Below are 12,662 nucleotides of genomic sequence, written 5' to 3'. Positions count from 1 at the left end.
ATTTCTGCTGATTATGGAGCACATTTTCTGTTGTTGTGGTTGGCCAGTTGTGGGGCTTGGACTCTGGGCCTAGACACTGTCCCTCAGCTCTTCAGCTCAAGGCTAGTGCTCTACCACTTGAGCCATAGCACCACTTCTGGTTTTCTGGAAGAGTCCCAGTCTTTCCTGCCTGGGCTGGCTTTGATCCGCGATCTTCAGATCTCAGCCTCCTCAGTAGCTAGGAAGACAGGCAGGCCTTACTGGCGCCTGGCTAGAGCAAATCATTTTTGAGACAGAATCATTTTTGAAGACAAATCATTTTGAGACAAATCATTTTTGAAGACTTGAAGTGGCTGGCCTTGTTACAATTGTTTTGGGTTTTTTTTTTTGTTTGTTTGTTTGTTTTTGGGTCCAGTCATGGGCCTGAACTCTGGGCCTGGGCGCTGTCCCTCAGCTCTTCAGCTCAAGGCTAGCGCTCTACCACTTGAGCCACAGAGCCACTTGCGGCTTTCTTCTTTTTGCTTATGTGGTGCTGAGGAATTGAACCCAGGCCCTCATGCATGCAAGACAAGTACTCTACCACTGAGCCACCTTCCCAGCCCAGATGTTTTGTTTTCTTTAATGATATTGGGGTTTGAACTCAGAGTCTGGGCACTGTTTCTTTTTCACTCAAGGCTGGTACTCTACCTCTTAAGCCACACCTCTACTTTCGGTCTTTTGATAGTTGGACAGGAAGAGTCTTTTAGATTTGTCTGCCTGTGTTGCCTTTGAACCAGGATCTTCAGATCTCAGCCTCTGGAGTAGCTAGGATTTTAGGTATGGGCCTCCAGCACCAAGCTGAACCAGCCATTTTTGAGGAAAAATATCGAGGCTTTGGGAAATGAGCATCTGGCCTTATTACAGTTTAAAAGGGGGAAGTATAGAGGCTGGGAAGGTGGCTCAGCGGTAGAGTGCTTGCCTCCCATGCATGAGGGCCCTGGTTTGGATTCCTCAGCACCACATAAACAGAAAAGGCCAGAAATGGCACTGTGGCTCAAATGGTAGAGCGCTAGCCTTGAGCTGAAGAGCTCGGGGACAGCACCCAGGCCATGACTACCCCCAACAAAAGTGGGGGGGAGCATAGGAAGGCAGGGTCTTAGTTTAAAAAGCTTGTGTTTGGGACTGGGACGGTGGCTCAGTGGTAGAGCACTTGCCTTGCATGCCTGAGGTCCTGGGTTCGATTCCTCAGCACCACATAAATAAGCAAAAAGAAAAAAGCCGGAAGTGGCGCTGTGGCTCAAGTGGTAGAGCGCTAGCCTTGAGCTGAAGAGCTGAGGGACAGCGCCCAGGCCGAGTTCAGGCCCCACGACCGGACCCCCCCAAAAAAAAAAAAAAAAAAAAGCTTGTGTTTCTTTTTCTTACAGTGTTTCCAGAACTGAAAGGAAAAGAGTGTTGGAGTTTATTCAGGACTGTTGGACTGAGCTGTGGCTTGAGTAGCATTTTTTGACCCTGGTACTATTCTATGGGAAGGGAGAAAATTTCATCTGGAGCCGAGTTCATGCCTGTAATCCTAGTTTCTCAGAAGACTAAGCTCTGAAGATTCTGTTTGTGTGAGTGGTTTTTTTTCGTTTTGTTTTTTGTTTTGTCGGTCGTGGGGCTTGAACTCTGGGCCTTGGCGCTGTCCCTCAGCTCTTCACTTGAGCCACAGCACCACTTCTGGTTTCCTGATGGTTAATTGGAAATAAGAGTCTCATGGACTTTCCTTCCCTGTCTGGCTTTGAACCCCAGGGTCCTCAGATCTCAGCCTCCTGAGCAGCTAGCATTACAGTTGTGAGCCATCACCCTCAGGCTAAAGATTCTGTTTTAATTGCTAATTAACCAGCAAATGGCTCAAGTGGTAGAACCCTAGCTCTAAGTGAATATGCCAATCCAGAAGTGCAAAGCCCTGAGTTCAAGCTACAGTACTGGCACACACATGTGTGTACACGCATACACACAAACCATGAAACATCACTTGGGTAAAATTTAATATCTGCAGTATTTTTTTCATCCTCCTCCTTTAATTTATGCCAAATGATAAAGTGAAAAGCTTTGTCGTGCTCTGCCTGCTGGGGAAAAAATTACATGTGAAATTGAGAGTTTAGTGTGTAGTGGGATTGTTTTTGTCCCACTGGATAGAGGAATTAAAGACCAATTTCCTGAAAAACAGTGAAACGATAGAGTGTTTTAGGCACTAGGCCCAAACCCCAGGAGTTTCACATTTCATTAGATCTGGCCAGCTGTTTCTTGTGAAGGGCAGGGAAGGATGGTGTATTACATGGCACAGGCATGCCTTGGGAAGACAGCACTTCCAAGCTTCTAGAGGAATCTTCTGTGGGTGCAGACTTCAGGTTTTATAGACATAGCACTGGGCGGGGGACTTAGGATATACATACAGTCCTGGGCATATTGTGACCTGGTTGATCATTATTTATTATCCATTTTGTGGAGGAGGATTTTTAGCTATATTTTTATCTCTGTTACCACTGCTCAGGGTAAACCAGACCTGGTATGTCCTGAGGAACCTTTTCTGTTAGGAGTCATTTTGGTCCCTTATAATAATGTCATCTATTTTTGCTAGGTGAGGAACATGGCTTGGAGTAGCAAGTCCACATGCGAAATGCAAACCAAGATGTCAAACTTTTCTCTTGTGGTTAATTTTCAGGGTCAGCAAAAGTAGTTTTTGAACATCTCTTATCTAGAAGTTTATGCAAATGAGGTAACTCATGAAACGAAATCTCTTAGGATGAGAATGGTAACCAGACAGAAATTCTTGGGACTGGCATCTGCAGTGCAGGCCAGGTGGTGAGACTTGGTGGAGAATTGGGAGTTGACTGTTCTCTCTAGGTGGTGACACAGTTGAGTAATCGCACAGCCAGGTGGGAGAATAGCTTAGTGTTTGCAAACACAAAGCATTTGGTATCAAAATGAGACAAAAATATGGCCTAGTTGGAATCTTCGGCTGATTCTTCATCTGTTTGGATAATGATCAGAATTGAGCCTGTCTTCAGGAAGAGATTATTCCACTCCTATACTGTTGCTTTATTTTGCGATTAGTCTGTAAAAGCTTTGTGTATTAGAGAGCTTTTGTTGCTCCATGCTGGCATTCTACCACTTGAGCCACAGCTGTACTTCTAGGTTTTGGTGGTTCATTGGAGATAAGAGTCTCGTGGAGCCGGGCGCTGGTGGGCGCTGGTGGCTCACGCCTGTAATCCTAGCTACTCAGGAGGCTGAGATCTGAGGATCGCGGTTCAAAGCCAGCCCGGGCAGGAGAGACCATGAGACTCCTATCTCCAATAAATCACCAGAAAACCGGAAGTGGCGCTGTAGCTCAAGTGGTAGAGCGCTCGCCTTGAGCTGAAGAGCTGAGGGACAGCGCCCAGGCCCAGAGTTCAAGCCCCACGACCAACAAAAAAAAAAAAAAAAAAAAAAAAGAGTCTCGTGGACGTTCCTATGTAGGCTGGTTTTGAATTGCCATCCTCAAATCTCAGTAGCTAGGATTGCAGGTGTGAGCCACCAGCACTTGGATTTCTGGATAGTTTTCTTTCTTTCTTCTTCTTTTTTTTGCCAGTCCTGGGCTTCATCTCAAAGCCTGGGCTCTGTCCCTGAGCCTCTCTGTGGTCAAGGCTTGCACTCTAACACTTGAGCCACAGCACCACTTTTGGCTCTGTCTGTGTATGGTGTACTGAAGAATGGAACCCAGGGCTTCATGCATGCTAGGCAAGCACTCTACCACTAAGCCACATTGCCAAGCCCCTCTGGGTAGTCTTATGTTTTTTATTTTTAAGCTGGCCTTTTTTTTGGTGAGGCTGCTTTTTGTTATGTAGCCCAGACAAGTCTCTTACTTTGTAATTAACCCAGGTTGGCCTGGAATTTGTCTCATTCCTCAGTCTTAAAATAAAGGTATGTCCCATGCCAGACCCCATCAGCTCTTTTGCTGTGTGATAAGTCTGCAGTGCTAGGGCTTGAACTGGTTTGGCTTTTTATGCTCAGCCTGGCACTCTACCACTTGAGCCACTCTACTTCCAGCTTCTTGCTGATTATTTGGAAATAGAAGTCTCTTATCTGCCTGGGCTTTTAAACCTTAGTCCTCAGGATTGTAGCCACTGGTGCCCTGCTTACTGGTTATTTTTTTTGACTGATTCTCTGTCCCATTAGTACTGAGTATCATTTTTCCTTAAATTGTTTTAAGGAAACAATTGTTTAAGAGATCAAAGTGGCTCTACCACTTTGAGCCACAGGTTCACTTCTGGTTTTCTGGTGGATAATTAAAGTATCTCATGGGGACTTTCCAGCTCAGGCTGGATTTGAACCATGATCCTCAGATCTCAGCCTCCTGAGTAGCTAAGATTACATGTGTGTCCAGCTGGATTTTGGTTTTTCATGTATAATATACTTGCATAAAATATATGGCCACTTTTATTCAATTAGATTTGGCTCATCTTTATATTATAGATGGATCTGTTTATATTGCATGTATTATAGATTTGTGTGTGTCAAACCTTTTATGAAAACTTGTAGATCTCTATTATTGTCTCACCCTCCCTCCCTGGTATGCCCTTGTGACGTTTCAGGAGTCTGTGACCTTCGATGATGTGTTTGTCAACTTCACCCTGGAGGAGTGGGCTCTGCTGGACGCAGCCCAGCAGCAGCTGTACAGAGACGTGATGGTGGAGACCTTCCGGAACCTGGCCTCCATACGTAAGGACCACTTCCTTCCCTGACCTGCTCACTCAGGGAGCGAGGCACTGTTGTTCTCCCGTGCTGCTCAGTCATGTGGAATGTGGGGTGAGAACATTTGGGTAAACCTGCCAGACATGCTCGTGTCACGCCATGAATGTAACTGGAATCTCGTGATTACTCTGTAAAGTCATCATCATTTGTAATGATGTTCTGGATCTACATTATAGAACAAGAAAGGGAAGACCAGACCATTGAAGAGGTATGCTAAAGTCCCAGGAGATAGCTAAGGTAATTTATGCTTAAAAAGTTAGAAAAGGCCGGGCACTGGTAGCACTTGCCTATAATCCTAGCTACTCAGGAGGTTGAGATCTTAGGATCTCGGTTCAAAGCCAGCCCAGGCAGGAAAGTCCACATGAGACTCTTATCTCCAATAAACCACTAGAAAACTGGAAGTGGTGCTGTGGCTGTCGAGCGCTCGCCTTGAGCTGAAGAGCTGAGGGACAGTGCCCAAGCCCAGAGTTCAAGTCCCACAATAGACCCCTTCCCAAAAAAAAGTTAGAAAAGAATTTTCAACCAAGGAAACCATACAATTAAGCTCAAGTTCATATTGATTTGATCTCAGGAAATGTTCTCCAAAAATGGATTTAGGTAGAACCACCATAATCTGCAGATCCAAAATGTTTTAACATTGGAAGCCTCTGGACCTGACCTCCAGTCTTTTGCCAAAAACAACGATTTCTGATGCTTTAAGGTAAGGAAACTTTCTCCCATGCACAAAATTAACATGTCTGAAATTATGTTCAGACTGTGTATATATGGTATATGTGAAAGATAGAGATTTTGTGTTTGGATTTTGAGCTCTGTTCGAAGCATTCTCATTTTATGTATGCAAATAGTTGTAAATTCAAATGCTTTGAATCTCAACTGTTGACAAAAGAAATACTCAACTAACTTTATTTAAAGCTGAAATAGGAAGTGGCGCTATGACTTAAGCAGTAGAGCGCTCACCTTGAGCTGAAGAGCGCAGGGATAGTGCCTAAGCCCAGAGTTCAAGCCCCACAACTGACCAAAAAAAAATAAAATAAAAGAGCATGGTCTGGGAAGGTAGACTGGTAGCGTGCTTGCCTTGCATGCATGAGGCCCTGGGTTCGATTCCTCAGCACACATATGCAGATATAGCTGGAAGTGGCGCTGTGGCTCAAGTGGTAGAGCGCTCACCTTGAGCTGAAGAGCTGAGGGACAGCGCCCAGGCCCAGAGTTCAAGCCCCACAACCAGCAAAAAAAAGGTGAGCTAGTCTGTCATGGGAAGCATATGAAGATGCCTCATGATAAGACTGCATCTGTGTTCTAAAATTCTAACAGGACATCAAACTGATAGCTCTCCTGCTAAGTCATGACAAAGTAATGACTTAGTCATGCCCTCTCACTTATTTCCAGGGTTTAAGATTTATGAAGACTTGGTGGGCACCAGTGGTCACACTTGTAATCCTGAGACTTGAGGATTGCAGTTCAAAGTGAACCCAGGTAGGAAAGTATGTGAGAGACTCTTACCTCCAGTGAACCACCAGAAAACCCAAAGTGGTGCTGTGGCTCAAGTGCTTTGGTGCTCACCTTGAGCTGAGGAGCTGAGGGACAGCGCCCAGGCCCAAAGTTCAAGCCCCGCAACTGACAAGACGAAAAGATGGAAACTCTTGACAAAAAGAAGCTATTCAAGGTGGAGAAATCTTCCACAGTACTCTAGATGCTGTTCTGAACATTAAAACCCCCGCTGGAGTGGAAGCAGGTGTCTTTGACATCTTCCTCAGGCATTCGTCCCTGAGTATGGCCTTCAGAACTTGCTCTGACTCCAAACTCTATGAGTATCGGGAGTTTGAAGAGAAGCCGAGTAAATGTACATGTGGGAGAGCCTTCAGCGACCCCCAGTGCTTCCAGAACGCTGAGAGCACCAACACAGGAGTGAGAACCCACGAGTGTAAGCAGTGTGGGAATGTCTTCAGTCATCCCACTTCCCCTGAAATGTTTGAGAGCACCGTACAGAAACTGTTTGTGTGTCAGCAATGTGGGAAAGCGTTTCGTTCTTCCAGTTACATTAAAATTCACGAAAGGACGCACAGTGGGGAGAAGCCTTATGTGTGCAGCTACTGTGGGAAGGCCTTCCGGCAGTCAAGTCACCGCATCCGACATGAAAGAACTCACACCGGAGAGAAGCCGTGTGTGTGTGAGCAGTGTGGGAAAACCTTCTATTCTTTGAGTGATGTTCGAAAACATGAACGAATTCACAGTGGTGAGAAACCTTTTCTGTGTAAAGAGTGCGGGAAAGCCTTCAGTGACTCAAGTTCCTTGCACAAACATAAAATAACTCACACTGAAGAGAAGCCCTATGTATGTAGACAGTGTGGAAAAGCCTTCAGGTCCTGCGGCTATCTGACCATACACGAGAGGACTCACACTGGAGAGAAACCTTACGTCTGTAATCAGTGTGGGAAAGCATTCGGGCAGTCCAGTCACTGTCTCATCCACGAGAGAACTCACACTGGAGAGAAGCCCTATGTGTGTAAGCAATGTGGGAAAGCCTTCTTTACTCTCAGTGGTCGTCGGAAACACGAACGAACTCACAATGAAGAGAAACCCTTCCCCTGTAATGAATGTGGAGAAGCCTTCAGTGATTCCAGTTCCTTACACACACACAAAATAAAACACTGGGGAGAAGCTTTATGTATGTAAACAATGTAGGAAAGACTACTTTGATGTTCGAAATCTTGAATTTGGGAGCTGAGAATGTAACTGAATGCTTGCCTAGCATGCATGAAGCCCTGGGTTCAATTCCTCAGTACCCCATACACAGAAAAAGCCGGAAATGGCTCAAGTGGGAGAGTGCTAGCTTTGATTAAAAGAAGCTCAGGGACAGTCCGCAAGCCCTGAGTTCAAGCCCCAGGACTGGCAAATAAAACATGAATTTGGACTGGGATTGTGGCTTATTGGTAGAGAGCTTATTTACCCTGCTTGAAGCCCAGGGTTTGATTCCTTAGTACAACTTAAAGTCATTAAATGAATAAAAAAAAAAAGCCAGAGCTGGGTGCTGGTGGCTCACGCCTGCAATCCTATTCAGGAGGCTGAGATCTGAGGATCACAGTTCAAAGCCAGCCCAGAAAGGAACTTCCGTGAGCCTCTTATGTCCAATTAACCCCCAGAAAACTAGAAGTGATACTGTGGCTCAAAAGTGGTAGAGCAGTAGAACTGAAGATTTCAGGGACAGCACCCAAGCCCAGAGTTGAAGTCCTAAAACAACAACAACAAAAAACATGAATGCACTTAAAATAGAAAGAACCCGTCCTATGTAAGGAACGTGGGAAAACTTTCAGTGATCCTATTTCTTGCACAGACATAAAATTAACTGGCAAGAAGCCCTTTCTATGTCAGCAGTGTGGAAATCCTTTAATTTAGATGATGTTCAAAACTGAACAGTTGAGCGCCAGTGGCTCATGTCATCTTAGCTACTCAGGAAGCCAAGATCTGAGGATCACGGTTCAAAGCCAGCCCGGGCAAGAAAGTCTGAAAGTCCTTGAGACTCTTATCTCCAATAAACCATTAGAAAACTGGAAGTGGCATTGTGGCTCAAGTGGTAGAGTGCTTGCCTTAAGCTGAAGAGCCCAAGGACAGTGCCCAAGCCCAGAGTTCGAGCTCCATGACTGACAAAAAAAAGAAAAAAAACTGAACAATGCAGAGCTCTGCTTAAGGAATGTGCGAAAATAGTAATGGCTCTTTTTTGCACAAATATAAAATAACAGAAATCTTATAGCAGAAAGCAATATGCATGAAAAGGCTTTCTGTTGGTTCATGTTCAAAGACATTTGCAAAGTCACAGTGGGAGAAATCTTTTGTGAGCAGTGTGATAAAGCTTTTGTACATGTAAGAATTCAGTGGACAGGAACCTTAGGCATTGAAGAAACGAACATTTTAAGCTGGCTGGTGGCTCACGGCTATAATCCTAGCTACTCTGGAGGCCGAGATCTGAGTTACAATTCACAGCCAGCCTAGGTAGGGAAGTCTGTAGGACAATCTCCTGCTAACCACTGTTAGGTTTTTAAAAAGAGGTAGCCGAGTAAGAACTGCGCCACGCACGTGGTATTCAGGTAAGGGGTAGGTTTATTCAGTGTGACTTGCTGGGACCAGGCAAAGTTGGCACTCCACGCGTCTGGCAAAAGAGAGAGAGCTGGGAAAGAGAAAAGAGCTAGAAAAGAACAGAGAGCAAGAAAAGAAAAGAGAGAGAGCGCGTCTGGGCCAGGGCTAGTCCTTATCTAGGGTATGGGCGGAGAAAGGTGTGGCCACATCAAATTCAGATGTGACCTCTTCCAGGTGTCCCAGTTGCCTAGGTAACGCAGGTACTGGGTGGAGACTTTGCTGCGAGGAGGGTGGAGTCTGCTAGCCATCTAGGAGCGGACCTTACAACCACCAGAAAAACCTAAGTGGAGCTATGGCTCCAAGTGTTAGAGCCACTAGCCTTGAATAGAAAATGAGGAATGGCTGAGAAGAATGGCTTAGTGGCAGAGAACTTGCCTTGCATGCATCAAGCCCTGGGTTTGGTTCCTCAGTGCCACATACACAGAAAAAGCCAGAAGTGGTGTTTGCACAAACAAAATTAACTGGCTAAGGATAGAGCATTGGCCTTGAGTAAAAGAAGCTCAGAGACAGTGCTCAGGCCTGGAGTTCAAGCCTCAGGACTGAGGGGGAAAACGTCCTGGGAGCTGGGTGCCAGTGGCTCATACCTATAATCCTATTCAAGAGGTTGAGATCCAAGGATTGCATTTCAATGCCAGCCCAGGAAAGAAAGTCCAGGAGGGGCTGGGAAGGTGGCTCAGTGGTAGAGCGCTTGCCTTGCATGCATGAGGCTGGGTTCGGTTCCTCAGCACCACATAAGCAGAAAAAGCCAGAGGTGGCGCTGTGGCTCAAGCCTGTCCTCCCAGCTACTCAGGAGGCTGAGATCTGAGGATCGCAGTGCAGAGGACAGCTCAGGCAGGAAAGTCTGTGAGACTCTTATTGCGTTAACTAACAGAAAACTGGAAGTGATGTTATAGTTCAAGAGCAATGGCCTTAAGTTGAAAAGCTGACAGTGCGCAGGCCGAGGTCAAGCCCCATGACTGACAAAAAAAAGTGGGAGTGTTGATAACCTTGAGCAATAGAGCTCAAGAACAGTCCTCAGGCCCTGAGTTCAAGCCCCTTGACCAACAACAACAAAGAGCAGATAATGAGGCAGAGGTCCCTCCTGCCTGTGCACTTGGGCACTGGCTCATAGGTGGGAGCCCAAGGCTCCTAGCTCCCATTGCATGCCAGTGGCATCGCCTGGCAGCAACGGGGGCAAAGAAGAATGGAGAGCCAGGACGAGGGGGGCATTGTTGCAGAAACTGGCTGAGGACATCCCACAAAGTTCATTCATCCTGGGGTGCTTAATTCAGAGGCGTGGAGGCAGTAGTGCTTGAGTGGACACTTCATGTATCACCTCATGAAACAGACTGTCCTACTGCCTTGGTGGTTTGGTTTTGTTTGTGGTCCTGGGGCCTGAACTCTGGGCCTGGGCGCTGTCCCTCAGCTCTACAGCTCAAGGCCAGCGCTCTACCACTTGAGCCACAGCGCCACTTCCGGCTTTTTTCTTATGTGGTGCTGAGGAATTGAACCCAGGGCCTCGAGCATGCAAGGCAAGTGCTCTACCACTGAGCCACCTTCCCAGCCCCCCCCTTTAGCTTTTATGTATATTGTTTTTTGTTTGTTTGTTTTTGTCGGTCGTGGGGCTTAAACTCTGGGCCTGGGCGCTGACCCTCAGCTCTTCAACTCAAGGTGAGCGCTCTACCACTTGAGCTACAGCGCCACTTCCGGTTTTCTGGTGTTTTACTGGAGATAGGAGTCTAACGGTCTCTCCTGCCAGGGCTGGCTTTGAACCGCGATCCTCAGATCACAGCCTCCTGAGTAGCTAGGATTACAGGCGTGAGCCACCAGCGCCCGGCTATAGCTTTTATGTATATTGTATGTGTCTTTTTAATTAAAAATGACTTTTGCACTGGTAGGCTACTAGTACCTGTAGTCTAGAATATAAACAGTGGATTAAATTCCCAGCACTACAAAAAAGTTACATTTAAAGCTGCATTTGACATGTATATAAATTGCATATATATTTTGTGTGTGTGTGTGTGTGTGTGTGTATATATATATATATATATATATATATATATAGTATATATGTGTGTGTGCGCGTTTGAACTAAAGGGCTTGGCACTGTCCCTTAGCTTTCTTCAGTCAAGGTTAGTGCTGTACCATTTGAGTCACAGCTCTACTGGCTTTTTGCTCAGTTAACTGGTGGTAAGAATCTCATTGAGGGGCTGGGAAGGTGGCTCAGTGATAGAGCGCTTGCCTTGCATGCATAAGGCCTTGGGTTCCATTCCTCGGCATCACATAAACGGAAAAGGCCAGAAGTGGTGCTGTGGCTCAAGTGGTAAAGCACTAGCCTTGAGCTGAGGGACAGTGCCCAGGCCGAGTTAAAGCCCCACACTGACCAAAACAAACAAAAAAAAAGAATCTCACTGAGGCTGGTCACTGGTGGCTCATGACTGTCATCCTAACTACTCAGGAAGTTGAGATCTGAGGATCCCAGTTTAAGCCAGCCCAGCAGGAAAATCCCTGAGACTTTTTTTTTTTTTTTTGGGGGGGGGGGTCCGGTCCTGGGGCCTAACTCTGGGCCTGGGCGCTGTCCCTCAGCTCTAGGTTAGCGCTCTGCCACTTGAGCCACAGCGCCACTTCCGGCTTTCTTCTTTTTGCTTATGTGGTGCTGAGGAATCGAACCCAGGGCCTCAGGCATGTATGGCAAGTGTTCTACCACTGAGCCACCTTCCCAGCCTCCCTGAGACTCTTATCTCCAGTAAACCACCAAAAAGCCAGTAGAGCCATGACTAATGTGGTAGAACACCTGAATAACAAAGTTAAGGAGACAATAGCTAGGCCTTGAGTTCACGCCCTAGCAGTGGCATACAAATGAATATATACACCCCAAAATTGGTAGAGACCAAGCTTAGACTCCTAATGCTGTTCTGCAGCAAAGGTTTGAGTTTGACAGTTTACTTTGGTCTACAGTATAAAATGGCTCCCAGTGAGTTTACTCTGGGCAATATGGAGTGTCATCAGCACTGGAAGGGGACCACGGGGCCAAGTGAGCTCCCGTGGGAGCTCCCTGCCTCAGCCCAGGGGCTGACCCCGTCATTCTTGGTAACCAGCACTTAGCCTGGCTTGGGAGTTTGCCATGGTTTTGTCATCAGAATAGGAGTTTGCCTTGTGACCTTGGCTATAGTCAGCTGCTTCTATGAGCTAGCTCAAATAAACTTGCTTTTCTTCATGATTCTTCTGTAGAGCATGCCGGGCATATAGCTCCTATTTCTCCATTCATTGAGTAAACTGAAGTCCCTGGCTGGTATGCCCTCCCCCCCATTTCTCCATTCATTGAGTAAACTGAAGTCACTGAAGTCAGTTGCTAGTATGTCCTCTCCCCCCTCCCTTTTTCTTGTTGTCATGGGGCTTGAACTCTGGGCCTGGGCCCTGTCTCTGAGCTCTTTTGCTCAAGGCTAGTGCTTAACTACTTGAGCCACAGCGCCACTTCCCGATTTTCTGGGGGTTTATTGGAGATAGGAGTGTCAAGGTCTTACCTGCCTGGGCCGGCTTCCAACTGGGATCCTCAGCCTCCTGAGTAGCAGGGATGACAGGCGTGAGTCACTTGTCATCTGGCTTGTTTTTAATTTTCTTAATTTGAAAATCGATAAGCTGAGAAAAGTTGGGAGAAAGCCTTCGCCACAACTGCTCATCCCCAGCTTCTTAAGTGTGTCACGTTGAGGGCAGCCTGGCTCAAGAATGTTCGCTAGGGGCCGGGAAGGTGGCTCAGTGGTAGAGCGCTTGCCTTGCATGCCTGAGGCCCTGGGTTCGATTCCTCAGCATCCCATAAGCAA

General features: G+C 46.6%; 1 pseudogene; it reads left to right on the top strand.

The window, feature by feature from the left end:
- Positions 1 to 7,642, top strand: part of LOC138811019 (zinc finger protein 709-like) — a 40,628-nt pseudogene extending 32,986 nt beyond the window's left edge.
- Positions 7,643 to 12,662: the final 5,020 nt, after the last annotated feature.

This window comes from Dipodomys merriami, unplaced genomic scaffold (genome assembly GCF_024711535.1).
Source record: "Dipodomys merriami isolate MVZ:Mamm:240054 unplaced genomic scaffold, mDipMer1.0.p SCAF_519, whole genome shotgun sequence".
Classification (NCBI taxonomy): domain Eukaryota; kingdom Metazoa; phylum Chordata; class Mammalia; order Rodentia; family Heteromyidae; genus Dipodomys; species Dipodomys merriami.
This window is presented reverse-complemented; position numbering and strand designations above follow the sequence as displayed.